The sequence below is a fragment of the Lagenorhynchus albirostris genome, chromosome 6 (assembly GCF_949774975.1).
Source record: "Lagenorhynchus albirostris chromosome 6, mLagAlb1.1, whole genome shotgun sequence".
In the NCBI taxonomy this organism is placed as follows: Eukaryota; Metazoa; Chordata; class Mammalia; order Artiodactyla; family Delphinidae; genus Lagenorhynchus; species Lagenorhynchus albirostris.
Genome location: NC_083100.1, coordinates 97477760 through 97502374, shown reverse-complemented (window position 1 = coordinate 97502374; position 24615 = coordinate 97477760).

Below are 24615 nucleotides of genomic sequence, written 5' to 3'. Positions count from 1 at the left end.
GCGAAATGAGAGTTAAATTTGCCCATCCAGACACCTCCGTCTAGTCTGTCATTGGTTCTCCCTATTCCTGTTCATCTTCCGCAGAAATTGCAAACTGGGCCAAACAGGAGGTTAAAGGCACTGACTCTCCAAGTCGGGAGAGTGTTAGTAAAGCGTCTGGAATGTTGCACCCGAGTACCAGGGGACGAAAACTGACACATATTGGAACACGTCTCCCGATCACACGGTTGATCATACTCTGGGTTCCACATGCATGTTTTAGCTGAAGGAAGAATACCTTAAACCTGGAGAGTTGAGACCCGTGGAATGGGTACCATGCAATATGACTTCAAAGGGTCTTCATTTGCTCACCGAACCTCTCCAGTCCTATCACTGCTGCGTTTATGCCCCTGTACACACGCTTGATTCTCTTTCGGAGACATAGCAATCCATAGGTTTTAAGATACTTCCTAGTCAGGTACATTCTTAGGCGTTTAATATGGGGTGTTGAGTCCATTTCGTTGAGCAAGGAGTAGCTCTTGTCTATTCCATATTTGGCTTAAGGAACTTTATCTGTGCTCATTTCAATCTCTGGTTTTATGCAGCACCCCAACTCACCTTTCCCCTTAAGCAAGCATAAGTTGGGTTTCTAAATTTGAGACCCTGTTCTGTTTTGGAATTCAGTTCCTGTGTAGCCACGTTTACATTCCGTGTATTAGTGATATCTTATGATGTTTCTTTTTCTGTGAGACTTATTTCAGTTAGAATCATCGTACCTGAATCCACTCATTATGCTGCTACGGGCCTGATGACATAGATTTCATTGTGAGTGATATTGCATTGTACGTAAGTACCACAACTTCTTTATCCATTTTTCACTTTCTGCGATATTGAACTTGTACCGTAAATGAGTTTCTTGTAAACAGAGCCGTCCCAACCTTTGGTGTGGCTGTGTCTTTTTGATTTTAATTTCTCTAAGCTATAGGACCATAAGTGGAAGTGCCCCAGGCTCTGTTGCTTTGTTTTTTAGATGTTTCAGGAAACACCATACACTTCTCCCGAGTGGCTGTTGGCAATTTACATCCCGCCCATCAGCATAACAAGGCTCCCAGTTCTCCATGGCCTGTCCTGCCTTTCTGGATTTTACACTTTTTTCAGATGGCCCTTCTGAACGGGGGGAAGTGAGACTTCATTGTAGTGCAGATTTCCTTTGCAAGCTTGCTTGGTTGGCCAAAAAGGGCGTATGCGTTTTTTCCTGAATATATTCAGGAAAAAACGCATACGCCCTTTTTGGCCAAGTGCATCATTGTGGACGTTCTGCCTCTTTTCCTATGCTTTAAATGCAATTCCAGTCTACCTCCTGAAATCGGTTTCCTGCAATTGTGCCCCGCTTTCAAGTCCTCTTGGCAGCCTTACTTCAGTATATTTTTGGACGATAGCTGTCATTTATAACTCTGCAGGTTTGTGAATTACAGTGCCCCTGAGCTCCTTTCTTCAACTCGCTTTCTCGTGAGCTGGCCGCAACACCGCAGGATGGCTTCAGGCCCTAATCTGGTTCTGGCACGGCACGCTGAGCCTTTGGTTAATTCCTCTTCCTGGTAGGAAATGAGAGTTAAATTTGCCCGTCCAGACACCTGCAGCTAGTCTCTCATTGGTCCTCCCTATTCGTGTTCATCTTCTGCAGAAATTGCAAACTGGGCCAAACAGGAGGTTAAAGGCACTGACTCTCGAAGTCGGGAGAGTGTTACTAAAGCGTCTGGAATGTTGCACCCGAGTACCAGAGGATGAAAACTGAGACATATTGGAACACGTCTCCCGATCACACGGTTGATCATACTCTGCGTTCCACATGCATGTTTTAGCTGAAGGAAGAATCCCTTAAACCTGGAGAGTTGAGACCCGTGGATAGGGTACCATGCAATATGACTTCAAAGGGTCTTCATTTGCTCACCGAACCTCTCCAATCCTATCACTGCTGCGTTTATGCCCCTGTACACACGCTTGATTCTCTTTCGGAGACATAGCATTCCTTAGGTTTTAAGCTACTTACTAGTCAGGTACATTCTTAGGTGTTTAATATGGGGTGATGAGTCCGTTTCGTTGAGCAAGGTGTTGCTGTTGTCTATTCCATATTTGGCTTAAGGAACTTTATCTGTGCTCATTTCAATCTCTGGTTTTATGCAGCACCCCAACTCACCTTTCCCCTTAAGGAAGCATAAGTTGGTTTTCTAAATTTGAGACCATGTTCTGTTTTGTAATTCAGTTCCTATGTAGCCAAGTTTACATTCCGTGTATTAGTGATATCTTATGATGTTTCTTTTTCTGTGTGACTTATTTCAGTTAGAATCATCGTACCTGAATCCACTCATTTAGCTGCTACGGGCCTGATGACTTAGATTTCCTTGTTGAGTGATACTGCATTGTACGTAAGTACCACAACTTCTTTATCCATTTTTCACTTTCTGCGATATTGAACTTGTACCGTAAACCAGGTTCTTGTAAACAGAGCCGTCCCAATCTTTGGGGTGGCTGTGTCTTTTTGATTTTAATTTCCCTAAGCTATAGGACCATAAGTGGAAGTGCCCTAGGCTCTGTTGCTTTGTTTTTTAGATGTTTCAGGAAACACCATACACTTCTCCCGAGTGGCTGTTGGCAATTTACATCCCGCCCATCAGCATAACAAGGCTCCCAGTTCTCCATGGCCTGTCCTGCCTTTCTGGATTTTACACTTTTTTCAGATGGCCCTTTTGACCGGGGGGAAGTGAGACTTCATTGTAGTGCAGATTTCCTTTGCAAGCTTGCTTGGTTGGCCAAAAAGGGCGTATGCGTTTTTTCCTGAATATATTCAGGAAAAAACGCATACGCCCTTTTTGGCCAAGTGCATCATTGTGGACGTTCTGCCTCTTTTCCTATGCTTTAAATGCAATTCCAGTCTACCTCCTGAAATCGGTTTCCTGCAATTCTGCCCCGCTTTCAAGTCCTCTTGGCAGCCTTACTTCAGTATATATTTGGACGATAGCTGTCATTTATAACTCGGCAGGTTTGTGAATTTCTGTGCCCCTGAGCTCCTTTCTTCAACTCGCTTTCTCGTGAGCTGGCCGCAACACCGCAGGATGGCTTCAGGCCCTAATCTGGTTCCGGCACGGCACGCTGAGCCTTTGGTTAATTCCTCTTCCTGGTGCGAAATGAGAGTTAAATTTGCCCATCCAGACACCTCCGTCTAGTCTGTCATTGGTTCTCCCTATTCCTGTTCATCTTCCGCAGAAATTGCAAACTGGGCCAAACAGGAGGTTAAAGGCACTGACTCTCCAAGTCGGGAGAGTGTTAGTAAAGCGTCTGGAATGTTGCACCCGAGTACCAGGGGACGAAAACTGACACATATTGGAACACGTCTCCCGATCACACGGTTGATCATACTCTGGGTTCCACATGCATGTTTTAGCTGAAGGAAGAATACCTTAAACCTGGAGAGTTGAGACCCGTGGAATGGGTACCATGCAATATGACTTCAAAGGGTCTTCATTTGCTCACCAAACCTCTCCCATCCTATCACTGCTGCGTTTATGCCCCTGTACACACGCTTGATTCCCTTTCAGAGACATAGCATTCCTTAGGTTTTAAGCTACTTACTAGTCAGGTACATTCTTAGGTGTTTAATATGGGGTGATGAGTCTGTTTCGTTGAGCAAGGAGTAGCTTTTGTCTATTCCATATTTGGCTTAAGGAACTTTATCTGTGCTCATTTCAATCTCTGGTTTTATGCAGCACCCCAACTCACCTTTCCCCTTAAGCAAGCATAAGTTGGGTTTCTAAATTTGAGACCCTGTTCTGTTTTGGAATTCAGTTCCTGTGTAGCCAAGTTTACATTCCGTGTATTAGTGATACCTTATGATGTTTCTTTTTCTGTGTGACTTATTTCAGTTAGATTCATCGTACTTAGTCCTCTCATTATGCTGCTACGGGCCTGATGACATAGATTTCATTGCTGAGTGATATTGCATTGTACGTAAGTACCACAACTTCTTTATCCATTTTTCACTTTCTGCGATATTGAACTTGTACCGTATATGAGGTTCTTGTAAACAGAGCCGTCCCAAACTTTGGGGTGGCTGTGTCTTTTTGATTTTAATTTCCCTAAGCTATAGGACCATAAGTGGAAGTGCCCTAGGCTCTGTTGCTTTGTTTTTTAGATGTTTCAGGAAACACCATACACTTCTCCCGAGTGGCTGTTGGCAATTTACATCCCGCCCATCAGCATAACAGGCTCCCAGTTCTCCATGGCCTGTCCTGCCTTTCTGGATTTTACACTTTTTTCAGATGGCCCTTTTGACCGGGGGGAAGTGAGACTTCATTGTAGTGCAGATTTCCTTTGCAAGCTTGCTTGGTTGGCCAAAAAGGGCGTATGCGTTTTTTCCTGAATATATTCAGGAAAAAACGCATACGCCCTTTTTGGCCAAGTGCATCATTGTGGACCATCTGCCTCTTTTCCTATGCTTTAAATGCAATTCCAGTCTACCTCCTGAAATCGGTTTCCTGCAATTCTGCCCCGCTTTCAAGTCCTCTTGGCAGCCTTACTTCAGTATATTTTTGGACGATAGCTGTCATTTATAACTCTGCAGGTTTGTGAATTACAGTGCCCCTGAGCTCCTTTCTTCAACTCGCTTTCTCGTGAGCTGGCCGCAACACCGCAGGATGGCTTCAGGCCCTAATCTGGTTCCGGCACGGCACGCTGAGCCTTTGGTTAATTCCTCTTCCTGGTGGGAAATGAGAGTTAAATTTGCCCGTCCAGACACCTCCAGCTAGTCTCTCATTGGTTTTCCCTATTCCTGTTCATCTTCTGCAGAAATTGCAAACTGGGCCAAACAGGAGGTTAAAGGCACTGACTCTCGAAGTCGGGAGAGTGTTAGTAAAGCGTCTGGAATGTTGCACCCGAGTACCAGAGGATGAAAACTGAGACATATTGGAACACGACTCCCGATTACACGGTTGATCATACTCTGGGTTCCACATGCATGTTTTAGCTGAAGGAAGAATCCCTTAAACCTGGAGAGTTGAGACCCGTGGAATGGGTACCATGCAATATGACTTCAAAGGGTCTTCATTTGCTCACCGAACCTCTCCAATCCTATCACTGCTGTGTTTATGCCCTTGTACACATGCTTGATTCTCTTTCGGAGACATAGCATTCCTTAGGTTTTAAGCTACTTACTAGTCAGGTACATTCTTAGGTGTTTAATATGGGGTGATGAGCCCGTTTCGTTGAGCAAGGAGTAGCTGTTGTCTATTCCATATTTGGCTTAAGGAACATTATCTGTGCTCATTTCAATCTCTGGTTTTATGCAGCACCCCAACTCACCTTTCCCCTTAAGCAAGCATAAGTTGCTTTTCTAAATTTGAGACCCTGTTCTGTTTTGTAATTCAGTTCCTGTGTAGCCAAGTTTACATTCCGTGTATTAGTGATATCTTATGATGTTTCTTTTTCTGTGTGACTTATTTCAGTTAGAATCATCATACCTGAATCCACTCATTATGCTGCTACGGGCCTGATGACATAGATTTCCTTGCTGAGTGATACTGCATTGTACGTAAGTACCACAACTTCTTTATCCATTTTTCACTTTGTGCGATATTGAACTTGTACCGTAAACCAGGTTCTTGTAAACAGAGCCGTCCCAACCTTTGGGGTGGCTGTGTCTTTTTGCTTTTAATTTCCCTAAGCTATAGGACCATAAGTGGAAGTGCCCTAGGCTCTGTTGCTTTGATTTTTAGATGTTTCAGGAAACACCATACACTTCTCCCGAGTGGCTGTTGGCAATTTACATCCCGCCCATCAGCATAACAAGGCTCCCAGTTCTCCATGGCCTGTCCTGCCTTTCTGGATTTTACACTTTTTTCAGATGGCCCTTTTGACCGGGGGGAAGTGAGACTTCATTGTAGTGCAGATTTCCTTTGCAAGCTTGCTTGGTTGGCCAAAAAGGGCGTATGCGTTTTTTCCTGAATATATTCAGGAAAAAACGCATACGCCCTTTTTGGCCAAGTGCATCATTGTGGACGTTCTGCCTCTTTTCCTATGCTTTAAATGCAATTCCAGTCTACCTCCTGAAATCGGTTTCCTGCAATTCTGCCCCGCTTTCAAGTCCTCTTGGCAGCCTTACTTCAGTATATTTTTGGACGATAGCTGTCATTTATAACTCTGCAGGTTTGTGAATTTCTGTGCCCCTGAGCTCCTTTCTTCAACTCGCTTTCTCGTGAGCTGGCCGCAACACCGCAGGATGGCTTCAGGCCCTAATCTGGTTCCGGCACGGCACGCTGAGCCTTTGGTTAATTCCTCTTCCTGGTGGGAAATGAGAGTTAAATTTGCCCGTCCAGACACCTCCAGCTAGTCTGTCATTGGTTCTCCCTATTCCTGTTCATCTTCCGCAGAAATTGCAAACTGGGCCAAACAGGAGGTTAAAGGCACTGACTCTCCAAGTCGGGAGAGTGTTAGTAAAGCGTCTGGAATATTGCACCCGAGTACCAGGGGACGAAAACTGACACATATTGGAACACGTCTCCCGATCACACGGTTGATCATACTCTGGGTTCCACATGCATGTTTTAGCTGAAGGAAGAATACCTTAAACCTGGAGAGTTGAGACCCGTGGAATGGGTACCATGCAATATGACTTCAAAGGGTCTTCATTTGCTCACCGAACCTCTCCAATCCTATCACTGCTGCGTTTATGCCCCTGTACACACGCTTGATTCTCTTTCGGAGACATAGCAGTCCATAGGTTTTAAGATACTTCCTAGTCAGGTACATTCTTAGGCATTTAATATGGGGTGTTGAGTCCGTTTCCTTGAGCAAGGAATAGCTGTTGTCTATTCCATTTTTGGCTTAAGGAACTTTTTCTGTGCTCATTTCAATCTCTGGTTTTATGCAGCACCCCAACTCACCTTTCCCCTTAAGCAAGCATAAGTTGGGTTTCTAAATTTGAGACCCTGTTCTGTTTTGTAATTCAGTTCCTGTGTAGCCAAGTTTACATTCCGTGTATTAGTGATATCTTATGATGTTTCTTTTTCTGTGTGACTTATTTCAGTTAGAATCATCGTACCTGAATCCACTCATTATGCTGCTACGGGCCTGATGACATAGATTTCCTTGCTGAGTGATATTGCATTGTACGTAAGTACCACAACTTCTTTATCCATTTTTCACTTTCTGCGATTTTGAACTTGTACCGTAAATGAGTTTCTTGTAAACAGAGCCGTCCCAACTTTTTGGGTGGCTCTGTCTTTTTGATTTTAATTTCCCTAAGCTATAGGACCATAAGTGGAAGTGCCCTAGGCTCTGTTGCTTTGTTTTTTAGATGTTTCAGGAAACACCATACACTTCTCCCGAGTGGCTGTTGGCAATTTACATCCCGCCCATCAGCATAACAAGGCTCCCAGTTCTCCATGGCCTGTCCTGCCTTTCTGGATTTTACACTTTTTTCAGATGGCCCTTCTGAACGGGGGGAAGTGAGACTTCATTGTAGTGCAGATTTCCTTTGCAAGCTTGCTTGGTTGGCCAAAAAGGGCGTATGCGTTTTTTCCTGAATATATTCAGGAAAAAACGCATACGCCCTTTTTGGCCAAGTGCATCATTGTGGACGTTCTGCCTCTTTTCCTATGCTTTAAATGCAATTCCAGTCTACCTCCTGAAATCGGTTTCCTGCAATTGTGCCCCGCTTCAAGTCCTCTTGGCAGCCTTACTTCAGTATATTTTTGGACGATAGCTGTCATTTATAACTCTGCAGGTTTGTGAATTACAGTGCCCCTGAGCTCCTTTCTTCAACTCGCTTTCTCGTGAGCTGGCCGCAACACCGCAGGATGGCTTCAGGCCCTAATCTGGTTCTGGCACGGCACGCTGAGCCTTTGGTTAATTCCTCTTCCTGGTAGGAAATGAGAGTTAAATTTGCCCGTCCAGACACCTGCAGCTAGTCTCTCATTGGTCCTCCCTATTCGTGTTCATCTTCTGCAGAAATTGCAAACTGGGCCAAACAGGAGGTTAAAGGCACTGACTCTCGAAGTCGGGAGAGTGTTAAAAAAGCGTCTGGAATGTTGCACCCGAGTACCAGAGGATGAAAACTGAGACATATTGGAACACGTCTCCCGATCACACGGTTGATCATACTCTGCGTTCCACATGCATGTTTTAGCTGAAGGAAGAATCCCTTAAACCTGGAGAGTTGAGACCCGTGGATAGGGTACCATGCAATATGACTTCAAAGGGTCTTCATTTGCTCACCGAACCTCTCCAATCCTATCACTGCTGCGTTTATGCCCCTGTACACACGCTTGATTCTCTTTCGGAGACATAGCATTCCTTAGGTTTTAAGCTACTTACTAGTCAGGTACATTCTTAGGTGTTTAATATGGGGTGATGAGTCCGTTTCGTTGAGCAAGGTGTTGCTGTTGTCTATTCCATATTTGGCTTAAGGAACTTTATCTGTGCTCATTTCAATCTCTGGTTTTATGCAGCACCCCAACTCACCTTTCCCCTTAAGGAAGCATAAGTTGGTTTTCTAAATTTGAGACCATGTTCTGTTTTGTAATTCAGTTCCTATGTAGCCAAGTTTACATTCCGTGTATTAGTGATATCTTATGATGTTTCTTTTTCTGTGTGACTTATTTCAGTTAGAATCATCGTACCTGAATCCACTCATTTAGCTGCTACGGGCCTGATGACTTAGATTTCCTTGTTGAGTGATACTGCATTGTACGTAAGTACCACAACTTCTTTATCCATTTTTCACTTTCTGCGATATTGAACTTGTACCGTAAACCAGGTTCTTGTAAACAGAGCCGTCCCAATCTTTGGGGTGGCTGTGTCTTTTTGATTTTAATTTCCCTAAGCTATAGGACCATAAGTGGAAGTGCCCTAGGCTCTGTTGCTTTGTTTTTTAGATGTTTCAGGAAACACCATACACTTCTCCCGAGTGGCTGTTGGCAATTTACATCCCGCCCATCAGCATAACAAGGCTCCCAGTTCTCCATGGCCTGTCCTGCCTTTCTGGATTTTACACTTTTTTCAGATGGCCCTTTTGACCGGGGGGAAGTGAGACTTCATTGTAGTGCAGATTTCCTTTGCAAGCTTGCTTGGTTGGCCAAAAAGGGCGTATGCGTTTTTTCCTGAATATATTCAGGAAAAAACGCATACGCCCTTTTTGGCCAAGTGCATCATTGTGGACGTTCTGCCTCTTTTCCTATGCTTTAAATGCAATTCCAGTCTACCTCCTGAAATCGGTTTCCTGCAATTCTGCCCCGCTTTCAAGTCCTCTTGGCAGCCTTACTTCAGTATATTTTTGGACGATAGCTGTCATTTATAACTCTGCAGGTTTGTGAATTTCTGTGCCCCTGAGCTCCTTTCTTCAACTCGCTTTCTCGTGAGCTGGCCGCAACACCGCAGGATGGCTTCAGGCCCTAATCTGGTTCCGGCACGGCACGCTGAGCCTTTGGTTAATTCCTCTTCCTGGTGGGTAATGAGAGTTAAATATGCCCGTGCAGACACCTCCAGCTAGTCTCTCATTGGTTCTCCCTATTCCTGTTCATCTTTCGCAGAAATTGCAAACTGGGCCAAACAGGAGGTTAAAGGCACTGACTCTCCAAGTCGGGAGAGTGTTAGTAAAGCGTCTGGAATGTTGCACCCGAGTACCAGGGGACGAAAACTGACACATATTGGAACACGTCTCCCGATCACACGGTTGATCATACTCTGGGTTCCACATGCATGTTTTAGCTGAAGGAAGAATACCTTAAACCTGGAGAGTTGAGACCCGTGGAATGGGTACCATGCAATATGACTTCAAAGGGTCTTCATTTGCTCACCGAACCTCTCCAATCCTATCACTGCTGCGTTTATGCCCCTGTACACACGCTTGATTCTCTTTCGGAGACATAGCAATCCATAGGTTTTAAGATACTTCCTAGTCAGGTACATTCTTAGGCGTTTAATATGGTGTGTTGAGTCCATTTCCTTGAGCAAGGAGTAGATCTTGTCTATTCCATATTTTGCTTAAGGAACTTTATCTGTGCTCATTTCAATCTCTGGTTTTATGCAGCACCCCAACTCACCTTTCCCCTTAAGCAAGCATAAGTTGGGTTTCTAAATTTGAGACCCTGTTCTGTTTTGGAATTCAGTTCCTCTGTAGCCAAGTTTACATTCCGTGTATTAGTGATATCTTATGATGTTTCTTTTTCTGTGTGACTTATTTCAGTTAGAATCATCATACCTGAATCCACTCATTATGCTGCTACGGGCCTGATGACATAGATTTCATTGCTGAGTGATATTGCATTGTACGTAAGTACCACAACTTCTTTATCCATTTTTCACTTTCTGCAATATTGAACTTGTACTGTAAACCAGTTTCTTGTAAACAGAGCCGTCCCAACCTTTGGGGTGGCTGTATCTTTTTGATTTTAATTTCCCTAAGCTATAGGACCATAAGTGGAAGTGCCCTAGGCTCTGTTGCTTTGTTTTTTAGATGTTTCAGGAAACACCATACACTTCTCCCGAGTGGCTGTTGGCAATTTACATCCCGCCCATCAGCATAACAAGGCTCCCAGTTCTCCATGGCATGTCCTGCCTTTCTGGATTTACACTTTTTTCAGATGGCCCTTTTGACCGGGGGGAAGTGAGACTTCATTGTAGTGCAGATTTCCTTTGCAAGCTTCCTTGGTTGGCCAAAAAGGGCGTATGCGTTTTTTCCTGAATATATTCAGGAAAAAACGCATACGCCCTTTTTGGCCAAGTGCATCATTGTGGACGTTCTGCCTCTTTTCCTATGCTTTAAATGCAATTCCAGTCTACCTCCTGAAATCGGTTTCCTGCAATTCTGCCCCGCTTTCAAGTCCTCTTGGCAGCCTTACTTCAGTATATTTTTGGACGATAGCTGTCATTTATAACTCTGCAGGTTTGTGAATTACAGTGCTCCTGAGCTGCTTTCTTCAACTCGCTTTCTCGTGAGCTGGCCGCAACACCGCAGGATTGCTTCAGGCCCTAATCTGGTTCCGGCACGGCACGCTGAGCCTTTGGTTAATTCCTCTTCCTGGTGCGAAATGAGAGTTAAATTTGCCCATCCAGACACCTCCGTCTAGTCTGTCATTGGTTCTCCCTATTCCTGTTCATCTTCCGCAGAAATTGCAAACTGGGCCAAACAGGAGGTTAAAGGCACTGACTCTCCAAGTCGGGAGAGTGTTAGTAAAGCGTCTGGAATGTTGCACCCGAGTACCAGGGGACGAAAACTGACACATATTGGAACACGTCTCCCGATCACACGGTTGATCATACTCTGGGTTCCACATGCATGTTTTAGCTGAAGGAAGAATACCTTAAACCTGGAGAGTTGAGACCCGTGGAATGGGTACCATGCAATATGACTTCAAAGGGTCTTCATTTGCTCACCGAACCTCTCCAGTCCTATCACTGCTGCGTTTATGCCCCTGTACACACGCTTGATTCTCTTTCGGAGACATAGCAATCCATAGGTTTTAAGATACTTCCTAGTCAGGTACATTCTTAGGCGTTTAATATGGGGTGTTGAGTCCATTTCGTTGAGCAAGGAGTAGCTCTTGTCTATTCCATATTTGGCTTAAGGAACTTTATCTGTGCTCATTTCAATCTCTGGTTTTATGCAGCACCCCAACTCACCTTTCCCCTTAAGCAAGCATAAGTTGGGTTTCTAAATTTGAGACCCTGTTCTGTTTTGGAATTCAGTTCCTGTGTAGCCACGTTTACATTCCGTGTATTAGTGATATCTTATGATGTTTCTTTTTCTGTGAGACTTATTTCAGTTAGAATCATCGTACCTGAATCCACTCATTATGCTGCTACGGGCCTGATGACATAGATTTCATTGTGAGTGATATTGCATTGTACGTAAGTACCACAACTTCTTTATCCATTTTTCACTTTCTGCGATATTGAACTTGTACCGTAAATGAGTTTCTTGTAAACAGAGCCGTCCCAACCTTTGGTGTGGCTGTGTCTTTTTGATTTTAATTTCTCTAAGCTATAGGACCATAAGTGGAAGTGCCCCAGGCTCTGTTGCTTTGTTTTTTAGATGTTTCAGGAAACACCATACACTTCTCCCGAGTGGCTGTTGGCAATTTACATCCCGCCCATCAGCATAACAAGGCTCCCAGTTCTCCATGGCCTGTCCTGCCTTTCTGGATTTTACACTTTTTTCAGATGGCCCTTCTGAACGGGGGGAAGTGAGACTTCATTGTAGTGCAGATTTCCTTTGCAAGCTTGCTTGGTTGGCCAAAAAGGGCGTATGCGTTTTTTCCTGAATATATTCAGGAAAAAACGCATACGCCCTTTTTGGCCAAGTGCATCATTGTGGACGTTCTGCCTCTTTTCCTATGCTTTAAATGCAATTCCAGTCTACCTCCTGAAATCGGTTTCCTGCAATTGTGCCCCGCTTTCAAGTCCTCTTGGCAGCCTTACTTCAGTATATTTTTGGACGATAGCTGTCATTTATAACTCTGCAGGTTTGTGAATTACAGTGCCCCTGAGCTCCTTTCTTCAACTCGCTTTCTCGTGAGCTGGCCGCAACACCGCAGGATGGCTTCAGGCCCTAATCTGGTTCCGGCACGGCACGCTGAGCCTTTGGTTAATTCCTCTTCCTGGTAGGAAATGAGAGTTAAATTTGCCCGTCCAGACACCTGCAGCTAGTCTCTCATTGGTCCTCCCTATTCGTGTTCATCTTCTGCAGAAATTGCAAACTGGGCCAAACAGGAGGTTAAAGGCACTGACTCTCGAAGTCGGGAGAGTGTTAAAAAAGCGTCTGGAATGTTGCACCCGAGTACCAGAGGATGAAAACTGAGACATATTGGAACACGTCTCCCGATCACACGGTTGATCATACTCTGCGTTCCACATGCATGTTTTAGCTGAAGGAAGAATCCCTTAAACCTGGAGAGTTGAGACCCGTGGATAGGGTACCATGCAATATGACTTCAAAGGGTCTTCATTTGCTCACCGAACCTCTCCAATCCTATCACTGCTGCGTTTATGCCCCTGTACACACGCTTGATTCTCTTTCGGAGACATAGCATTCCTTAGGTTTTAAGCTACTTACTAGTCAGGTACATTCTTAGGTGTTTAATATGGGGTGATGAGTCCGTTTCGTTGAGCAAGGTGTTGCTGTTGTCTATTCCATATTTGGCTTAAGGAACTTTATCTGTGCTCATTTCAATCTCTGGTTTTATGCAGCACCCCAACTCACCTTTCCCCTTAAGGAAGCATAAGTTGGTTTTCTAAATTTGAGACCATGTTCTGTTTTGTAATTCAGTTCCTATGTAGCCAAGTTTACATTCCGTGTATTAGTGATATCTTATGATGTTTCTTTTTCTGTGTGACTTATTTCAGTTAGAATCATCGTACCTGAATCCACTCATTTAGCTGCTACGGGCCTGATGACTTAGATTTCCTTGTTGAGTGATACTGCATTGTACGTAAGTACCACAACTTCTTTATCCATTTTTCACTTTCTGCGATATTGAACTTGTACCGTAAACCAGGTTCTTGTAAACAGAGCCGTCCCAATCTTTGGGGTGGCTGTGTCTTTTTGATTTTAATTTCCCTAAGCTATAGGACCATAAGTGGAAGTGCCCTAGGCTCTGTTGCTTTGTTTTTTAGATGTTTCAGGAAACACCATACACTTCTCCCGAGTGGCTGTTGGCAATTTACATCCCGCCCATCAGCATAACAAGGCTCCCAGTTCTCCATGGCCTGTCCTGCCTTTCTGGATTTTACACTTTTTTCAGATGGCCCTTTTGACCGGGGGGAAGTGAGACTTCATTGTAGTGCAGATTTCCTTTGCAAGCTTGCTTGGTTGGCCAAAAAGGGCGTATGCGTTTTTTCCTGAATATATTCAGGAAAAAACGCATACGCCCTTTTTGGCCAAGTGCATCATTGTGGACGTTCTGCCTCTTTTCCTATGCTTTAAATGCAATTCCAGTCTACCTCCTGAAATCGGTTTCCTGCAATTCTGCCCCGCTTTCAAGTCCTCTTGGCAGCCTTACTTCAGTATATTTTTGGACGATAGCTGTCATTTATAACTCGGCAGGTTTGTGAATTTCTGTGCCCCTGAGCTCCTTTCTTCAACTCGCTTTCTCGTGAGCTGGCCGCAACACCGCAGGATGGCTTCAGGCCCTAATCTGGTTCCGGCGCGGCACGCTGAGCCTTTGGTTAATTCCTCTTCCTGGTGGGAAATGAGAGTTAAATTTGCCCGTCCAGACCCCTCCAGCTAGTCTCTCATTGGTTCTCCCTATTCCTGTTCATCTTCCGCAGAAATTGCAAACTGGGCCAAAGAGGAGGTTAAAGGCACTGACTCTCCAAGTCGGGAGAGTGTTAGTAAAGCGTCTGGAATGTTGCACCCGAGTACCAGGGGACGAAAACTGACACATATTGGAACACGTCTCCCGATCACACGGTTGATCATACTCTGGGTTCCACATGCATGTTTTAGCTGAAGGAAGAATACCTTAAACCTGGAGAGTTGAGACCCGTGGAATGGGTACCATGCAATATGACTTCAAAGGGTCTTCATTTGCTCACCGAACCTCTCCAGTCCTATCACTGCTGCGTTTATGCCCCTGTACACACGCTTGATTCTCTTTCGGAGACATAGCAATCCATAGGTTTTAAGATACTTCCTAGTCAGGTACATTCTTAGGCGTTTAATATGGGGTGTTGAGTCCATTTCGTTGAGCAAGGAGTAGCTCTTGTCTATTCCATATTTGGCTTAAGGAACTTTATCTGTGCTCATTTCAATCTCTGGTTTTATGCAGCACCCCAACTCACCTTTCCCCTTAAGCAAGCATAAGTTGGGTTTCTAAATTTGAGACCCTGTTCTGTTTTGGAATTCAGTTCCTGTGTAGCCACGTTTACATTCCGTGTATTAGTGATATCTTATGATGTTTCTTTTTCTGTGAGACTTATTTCAGTTAGAATCATCGTACCTGAATCCACTCATTATGCTGCTACGGGCCTGATGACATAGATTTCCTTGCTGAGTGATACTGCATTGTACGTAAGTACCACAACTTCTTTATCCATTTTTCACTTTCTGCGATATTGAACTTGTACCGTAAACCAGGTTCTTGTAAACAGAGCCGTCCCAACCTTTGGGGTGGCTGTGTCTTTTTGCTTTTAATTTCCCTAAGCTATAGGACCATAAGTGGAAGTGCCCTAGGCTCTGTTGCTTTGTTTTTTAGATGTTTCAGGAAACACCATACACTTCTCCCGAGTGGCTGTTGGCAATTTACATCCCGCCCATCAGCATAACAAGGCTCCCAGTTCTCCATGGCCTGTCCTGCCTTTCTGGATTTTACACTTTTTTCAGATGGCCCTTTTGACCGGGGGGAAGTGAGACTTCATTGTAGTGCAGATTTCCTTTGCAAGCTTGCTTGGTTGGCCAAAAAGGGCGTATGCGTTTTTTCCTGAATATATTCAGGAAAAAACGCATACGCCCTTTTTGGCCAAGTGCATCATTGTGGACGTTCTGCCTCTTTTCCTATGCTTTAAATGCAATTCCAGTCTACCTCCTGAAATCGGTTTCTTGCAATTCTGCCCCGCTTTCAAGTCCTCTTGGCAGCCTTACTTCAGTATATTTTTGGACGATAGCTGTCATTTATAACTCGGCAGGTTTGTGAATTTCTGTGCCCCTGATCTCCTTTCTTCAACTCGCTTTCTCGTGAGCTGGCCGCAACACCGCAGGATGGCTTCAGGCCCTAATCTGGTTCCGGCACGGCACGCTGAGCCTTTGGTTAATTCCTCTTCCTGGTGCGAAATGAGAGTTAAATTTGCCCATCCAGACACCTCCGTCTAGTCTGTCATTGGTTCTCCCTATTCCTGTTCATCTTCCGCAGAAATTGCAAACTGGGCCAAACAGGAGGTTAAAGGCACTGACTCTCCAAGTCGGGAGAGTGTTAGTAAAGCGTCTGGAATGTTGCACCCGAGTACCAGGGGACGAAAACTGACACATATTGGAACACGTCTCCCGATCACACGGTTGATCATACTCTGGGTTCCACATGCATGTTTTAGCTGAAGGAAGAATACCTTAAACCTGGAGAGTTGAGACCCGTGGAATGGGTACCATGCACTATGACTTCAAAGGGTCTTCATTTGCTCACCGAACCTCTCCAGTCCTATCACTGCTGCGTTTTTGCCCCTGTACACACGCTTGATTCTCTTTCGGAGACATAGCAATCCATAGGTTTTAAGATACTTCCTAGTCAGGTACATTCTTAGGCGTTTAATATGGGGTGTTGAGTCCATTTCGTTGAGCAAGGAGTAGCTCTTGTCTATTCCATATTTGGCTTAAGGAACTTTATCTGTGCTCATTTCAATCTCTGGTTTTATGCAGCACCCCAACTCACCTTTCCCCTTAAGCAAGCATAAGTTGGGTTTCTAAATTTGAGACCCTGTTCTGTTTTGGAATTCAGTTCCTGTGTAGCCACGTTTACATTCCGTGTATTAGTGATATCTTATGATGTTTCTTTTTCTGTGTGACTTATTTCAGTTAGAATCATCGTACCTGAATCCACTCATTATGCTGCTACGGGCCTGATGACATAGATTTCATTGTGAGTGATATTGCATTGTACGTAAGTACCACAACTTCTTATCCATTTTTCACTTTCTGCGATATTGAACTTGTACCGTAAATGAGTTTCTTGTAAACAGAGCCGTCCCAACCTTTGGTGTGGCTGTGTCTTTTTGATTTTAATTTCTCTAAGCTATAGGACCATAAGTGGAAGTGCCCTAGGCTCTGTTGCTTTGTTTTTTAGATGTTTCAGGAAACACCATACACTTCTCCCGAGTGGCTGTTGGCAATTTACATCCCGCCCATCAGCATAACAAGGCTCCCAGTTCTCCATGGCCTGTCCTGCCTTTCTGGATTTTACACTTTTTTCAGATGGCCCTTTTGACCGGGGGGATGTGAGACTTCATTGTAGTGCAGATTTCCTTTGCAAGCTTGCTTGGTTGGCCAAAAAGGGCATATGCGTTTTTTCCTGTATATATTCAGGAAAAAACGCATACGCCCTTTTTGGCCAAGTGCATCATTGTGGACGTTCTGCCTCTTTTCCTATGCTTTAAACGCAATTCCAGTCTACCTCCTGAAATCGGTTTCCTGCAATTCTGCCCCACTTTCAAGTCCTCTTGGCAGCCTTACTTCAGTATATTTTTGGACGATAGCTGTCATTTATAACTCTGCAGGTTTGTGAATTACAGTGCCCCTGAGCTCCTTTCTTCAACTCACTTTCTCGTGAGCTGGCCGCAACACCACAGGATGGCTTCAGGCCCTAATCTGGTTCCGGCGCGGCACGCTGAGCCTTTGGTTAATTCCTCTTCCTGGTGGGAAATGAGAGTTAAATTTGCCCGTCCAGACCCCTCCAGCTAGTCTCTCATTGGTTCTCCCTATTCCTGTTCATCTTCCGCAGAAATTGCAAACTGGGCCAAAGAGGAGGTTAAAGGCACTGACTCTCCAAGTCGGGAGAGTGTTAGTAAAGCGTCTGGAATGTTGCACCCGAGTACCAGGGGACGAAAACTGACACATATTGGAACACGTCTCCCGATCACACGGTTGATCATACTCTGGGTTCCACATGCATGTTTTAGCTGAAGGAAGAATACCTTAAACCTGGAGAGTTGAGACCCGTGGAATGGGTACCATGCAATATGACTTCAAAGGGTCTTCATTTGCTCACCGAACCTCTCCAGTCCTATCACTGCTGCGTTTATGCCCCTGTACACACGCTTGATTCTCTTTCGGAGACATAGCAATCCATAGGTTTTAAGATACTTCCTAGTCAGGTACACTCTTAGGCATTTAATATGGGGTGTTGAGTCCATTTCGTTGAGCAAGGAGTAGCTCTTGTCTATTCCATATTTGGCTTAAGGAACTTTATCTGTGCTCATTTCAATCTCTGGTTTTATGCAGCACCCCAACTCACCTTTCCCCTTAAGCAAGCATAAGTTGGGTTTCTAAATTTGAGACCCTGTTCTGTTTTGGAATTCAGTTCCTGTGTAGCCACGTTTACATTCCGTGTATTAGTGATATCTTATGATGTTTCTTTTTCTGTGAGACTTATTTCAGTTAGAATCATCGTACCTGAATCCACTCATTATGCTGCTACGGGCCTGATGACATAGATTTCATTGCTGAGTGATACTGCATTGTACGTAAGTACCACAACTTCTTTATCCATTTTTCACTTTCTGCGATATTGAACTTGTACCGTAAACCAGGTTCTTGTAAACAGAGCCGTCCCAACCTTTGGGGTGGCTGTGTCTTTTTGCTTTTAATTTCCCTAAGCTATAGGACCATAAGTGGAAGTGCCCTAGGCTCTGTTGCTTTGTTTTTTAGATGTTTCAGGAAACACCATACACTTCTCCCGAGTGGCTGTTGGCAATTTACATCCCGCCCATCAGCATAACAAGGCTCCCAGTTCTCCATGGCCTGTCCTGCCTTTCTGGATTTTACACTTTTTTCAGATGGCCCTTTTGACCGGGGGGAAGTGAGACTTCATTGTAGTGTAGATTTCCTTGCAAGCTTGCTTGGTTGGCCAAAAAGGGCGTATGCGTTTTTTCCTGAATATATTCAGGAAAAAACGCATACGCCCTTTTTGGCCAAGTGCATCATTGTGGATGTTCTGCCTCTTTTCCTATGCTTTAAATGCAATTCCAGTCTACCTCCTGAAATCGGTTTCCTGCAATTCTGCCCCGCTTTCAAGTCCTCTTGGCAGCCTTACTTCAGTATATTTTTGGACGATAGCTGTCATTTATAACTCTGCAGGTTTGTGAATTACAGTGCCCCTGAGCTCCTTTCTTCAACTCACTTTCTCGTGAGCTGGCCGCAACACCGCAGGATGGCTTCAGGCCCTAATCTGGTTCCGGCAGGGCACGCTGAGCCTTTGGTTAATTCCTCTTCCTGGTGGGAAATGAGAGTTAAATTTGCCCATCCAGACCCCTCCAGCTAGTCTCTCATTGGTTCTCCCTATTCCTGTTCATCTTCCGCAGAAATTGCAAACTGGGCCAAACAGGAGGTTAAAGGCACTGACTCTCCAAGTCGGGAGAGTGTTAGTAAAGCGTCTGGAATGTTGCACCCGAGTACCAGGGGACGACAACTGACACATATTGAAACACGTCTCCCGATCACACGGTTGATCATACTCTGGGTTCCACATGCATGTTTTAGCTGAAGGAAGAATACCTTAAACCTGGAGAGTTCAGACCCGTCGATTGGGTACCATGCAATATGACTTCGAAGGGTCTTCATTTGTTCACCGAACTTCTCCACTCCTATCACTGCTGCGTTTATGCCCCTGTACAGACTCTTGATTCTCTTTCGGAGACATAGCAATCCATAGGTTTTAAGATACTTCCTAGTCAGGTACACTCTTAGGCGTTTAACATGGGGTGTTGAGTCCATTTCGTTGAACAAGGAGTAGCTCTTGTCTATTCCATATTTGGCTTAAGGAACTTTATCTGTGCCCATTTCAATCTCTGGTTTTATGCAGCACCCCAACTCACCTTTCCCCTTAAGCAAGCATAAGTTGGGTTTCTAAATTTGAGACCCTGTTCTGTTTTGGAATTCAGTTCCTGTGTAGCCAAGTTTACATTCCGTGTATTAGGGATATCTTATGATGTTTCTTTTTCTGTGTGACTTATTTCAGTAAGAATCATCGTACCTGAATTCACTCATTATGCTGCTACGGGCCTGATGACTTAGATTTCCTTGTTGAGTGATACTGCATTGTACGTAAGTACCACAACTTCTTTATCCATTTTTCACTTTCTGCGATATTGAACTTGTACCGTAAACCAGGTTCTTGTAAACAGAGCCGTCCCAATCTTTGGGGTGGCTGTGTCTTTTTGCTTTTAATTTCCCTAAGCTATAGGACCATAAGTGGAAGTGCCCTAGGCTCTGTTGCTTTGTTTTTTAGATGTTTCAGGAAACACCATACACTTCTCCCGAGTGGCTGTTGGCAATTTACATCCCGCCCATCAGCATAACAAGGCTCCCAGTTCTCCATGGCCTGTCCTGCCTTTCTGGATTTTACACTTTTTTCAGATGGCCCTTTTGACCGGGGGGAAGTGAGACTTCATTGTAGTGCAGATTTCCTTTGCAAGCTTGCTTGGTTGGCCAAAAAGGGCGTATGCGTTTTTTCCTGAATATATTCAGGAAAAAACGCATACGCCCTTTTTGGCCAAGTGCATCATTGTGGACGTTCTGCCTCTTTTCCTATGCTGTAAATGCTATTCCAGTCTACCTCCTGAAATCGGTTTCCTGCAATTCTGCCCCGCTTTCAAGTCCTCTTGGCAGCCTTACTTCAGTATATTTTTGGACGATAGCTGTCATTTATAACTCTGCAGGTTTGTGAATTACAGTGCCCCTGAGCTCCTTTCTTCAACTCGCTTTCTCGTGAGCTGGCCGCAACACCGCAGGATGGCTTCAGGCCCTAATCTGGTTCTGGCACGGCACGCTGAGCCTTTGGTTAATTCCTCTTCCTGGTGGGAAATGAGAGTTAAATTTGCCCGTCCAGACACCTCCAGCTAGTCTCTCATTGGTTCTCCCTATTCCTGTTCATCTTCCGCAGAAATTGCAAACTGGGCCAAAGAGGAGGTTAAAGGCACTGAACCTCCAAGTGGGGAGAGTGTTAGTAAAGCGTCTGGAATGTTGCACCCGAGTACCAGAGGATGAAAACTGAGACATATTTGAACACGTCTCCCGATCACACGGTTGATCATACTCTGGGTTCCACATGCATGTTTTAGCTGAAGGAAGAATCCCTTAAACCTGGAGAGTTGAGACCTGTGGAATGGGTACCATGCAATATGACTTCAAAGGGTCTTCATTTGCTCACCGAACCTCTCCAATCCTATCACTGCTGTGTTTATGCCCCTGTACACACGCTTGATTCTCTTTCGGAGACATAGCAATCCATAGGTTTTAAGCTACTTACTAGTCAGGTACATTCTTAGGCGTTTAATATGGGGTGATGAGTCCGTTTCGTTGAGCAAGGAGTAGCTGTTGTCTATTCCATATTTGGCTTAAGGAACTTTATCTGTGCTCATTTCAATCTCTGGTTTTATGCAGCACCCCAACTCACCTTTCCCCTTAAGCAAGCATAAGTTGGTTTTCTAAATTTGAGACCCTGTTCTATTTTGGAATTCAGTTCCTGTGTAGCCAAGTTTACATTCCATGTATTAGTGATACCTTATGATGTTTCTTTTTCTGTGTGACTTATTTCAGTTAGATTCATCGTACTTAGTCCACTCATTATGCTGCTACGGGCCTGATGACATAGATTTCATTGCTGAGTGATATTACATTGTACGTAAGTACCACAACTTCTTTATCCATTTTTCACTTTCTGCGATATTGAACTTGTACCGTATATGAGGTTCTTGTTAACAGAGCCATCCCAAACTTTGGGGTGGCTGTGTGTTTTTGATTTTAATTGCCCTAAACTATAGTACCATAAGTGGAAGTGCCCTAGGCTCTGTTGCTTTGTTTTTTAGATGTTTCAAGAAACACCATACACTTCTCCCGTGTGGCTGTTGGCAATTTACATCCTGCCCATCAGCATAAGATGGCTCCCAGTTCTCCATGGCCTGTCATGCCTTTATGGATTTTACACTTTTTTCAGATGGCCCTTTTGACCAGGGGGAATTGAGACTTCATTGTAGTGCAGATTTCCTTTGCAAGCTTGCTTGGTTGGCCTAAAAGGGCATATGCGTTTTTTCCTGAATATATTCAGGAAAAAACGCATACGCCCTTTTTGGGCAAGTCAGGTTTTTGAATTGCAGTGGCCCTTAGCTCCATTTTTCAGCTCTTAGTTTTGTGATCTTGCCCCATAACCACAGGATTCCTTGAAGCCCTATTCTTCTTCTGGGGCACCTTGCTGTGCCTTTGGTTCATTCTTCTTACTGATGTGAAATTAGAGTGACATGTGCCCATTGAAACCGCTACAGCTATTTTCTCACTGGTTCCCCCTATTCCCATTCATCCTCCGCACTAACTGAAGACTGTGCGATACCAGAACTTAAAGGCATTGACTCTCCATGTGGGGATGTTGTTAGTAAAGCGGCTGGAATGTCGATCCGGAGCCCCAGGAGAGGAAAAATGTGGTGCGTTTTAGAAACCTTTCCCGATCAGTCGCTGGGTTTCCCAAGCATGGTTTAGCTGTAGGAAGATTCCCTTCAACCTGGAGTGTTGGGACCCTTGGAATGAGTAGCATGAAGTATTGCATTAAACTTTCGGCAGTTGCTCACCGAAGCTCACCAATCCTCTCAGCCCCAAGTGTCCAGCCTTATGTCTTATCCAGCTGTGGGTTTATATGTGGTCAATCCAGGTTGCATCACAGCCCCTGAGCGAATTTTGTAAGAATTTTTCTCTCTTTCATTGTTTCTGCGTTTTGTTTTTAACATTTATTTCTATAATGGGGTTTAGCTCATTTTCACTGCTGTGTTTGTGCCGCTCTGCACACACTTGATTCCCTTATGGAGATAGATCAATACATGGGTTTTAAGATTCTTATTACTCAGATATATTTCTCTGCGGTGTATAGGGTGTGTTGAGGCCAGTTCATTGAGCAAGGTGTAGATCTTGTCTAATACCTATTTGGTTTCTTGAACGGTATCTGTGCTCATTTCAAACTCTGGTTTTATGCATCACCCCACCTCTCCTTTCCCCTTAAGCTGACATAAGTGTGTTTTCTAAATGTGAGACACTGTTCTGTTCTGTAATTCATTTCTTGTGCAGCCATATTTACCCTCCCTCTATAAGTGATATCTTATGATATGTTTCTTTTTCTGTTTGACTTATTTCAAGTAGTATTATCGGACCTAAATCCACTCTTTATCCTTCTACTAGCCTTATTACATTGATTTCATGGTGAAGAGATATTCCATTGTACATAAGTACCACATCTTCTTTATCCATTGTTCTCTTTCCTGGGATATTTAAGGTGTACTGAAGTTGAGGTTCTTGTAAACAGAGTAGCCCTAAACTGTGGTGTGCTTGTGTCTTGTTGATTTTTAGACTTCCCTAGATATACTCCCATGATTGGAAGTGTCCTATGCTCTGTAGCTCTGTTTTTAGATGATTTAGGAACCACCATACACTTCTCCAGAGTGGCTCTCGGCAGTTCACACACTGCCCATCAGCGTATAAAGGCTCCCTGTTCTCCATGGCCTGTCCTGCATTTCTGGTTTTTACAACTTTTTAGGATGGCCCTTTTGACCGGTGGGAAATGAGACTTCTTTGTTGTGCACATTTGCATTGCTTGCTTGCTTCGTTGCCCATAAAGTGCGTATGCGTTTTTTCCTGGATATAATCAGGAAAAATCGCATACGCCCTTTTGGGCCAACTGCATCATTGTCGAAATTCTGCCGCTTTTCATGTGCGTTAAAGACGAGTCCAATCTATCTCTTGAAATCTGTTTCTTGCAATTCTGTCTTGCATTCAGATCCTCTTCTTTGCCTTACCTCAACATATTTTTGGACGTTAGTTTTCATTTATAACTCTGCAGGTTTGTGAATTGCAGTGACCCTGAGCTCCATGTTTTAAGTTGCTCTTTTGTGAGCTGGCCTCAAACCCGCAGGATTGCTTCAGGCCCTATTTTGGCTCCGGCGAGGCAGGCTGAGCCTTTTTTTAATTCTTATTCTTAATGGGAAATTAGAGTGATATGTGCCCGTCCAAACCCCTACAACTCTTCTCTCATTGGTTCCCCCTCTTCCCGTTCATCCTCCTCACAATTTGCAAAATGTGTGAAACAGAAGTTTAAATGTGCTGATTCTCCAAGTGGGGAGCTTCTAAGTAACGTGGCTGGAATGGTGAACAGGAGCACCAGGAGAGGATAAATGAGGTGCATCACATGGTGTACAGTCCTCTGGGTTTTCCATGCATGTTTTAGCTGTAGGAAGATCCCTTGAACCTGCAGATTTGGGACCCATTGAATGGGTACCAGGTAGTATTACTTTAAAGGGTGTGCATTTCCTCACCCAACCTCACATTTCTCTTAGCGCAAACAGTTTCCAGCCTTATGTCTCATCCTGCTGTGGGTCTAGATGTGTTCAATCCATGTTGCATCACCGTCCCTGAGGAAAAGTTGTAAGAGGTTTTCTCTGTCTCTCTGTCGTTTATTTTTTTCAATTTATTACTATATTGGTTACAGCTGATTTTCAAAGCTCTGTTTCTTGCTGCTGTACATCCACTTGATTCACGTACAGAGAGACATCAATAAATTCTTTTTCAGATTCTTACCAGTCGTATATATTCTTTTCCGGTGACTTGAGTGTGCTGAGTGCAGTTCTTTTAGCTACCATGTAGGCCTTGTTGATTATCAGTTTGGTATTTGGAATGGTATCTTTGCTAATTTCAACCTCCTGGATGATGCCTCACCCCTCCCCACCTTTCCCGTTTAGCAGCCTTATGCGTGTTTTCTACATATTTGACTATGTTTTTGTTTTGTAATTTATTTCATGTGTAGCCATTTTGGATTCCACCTTTAAGTGATATCTTATGATATGTGTCTTTTTCTTTTTGAATTCTGTCACTTAGAATGATCATACGTAACTCCTCCGGAGTTGTTA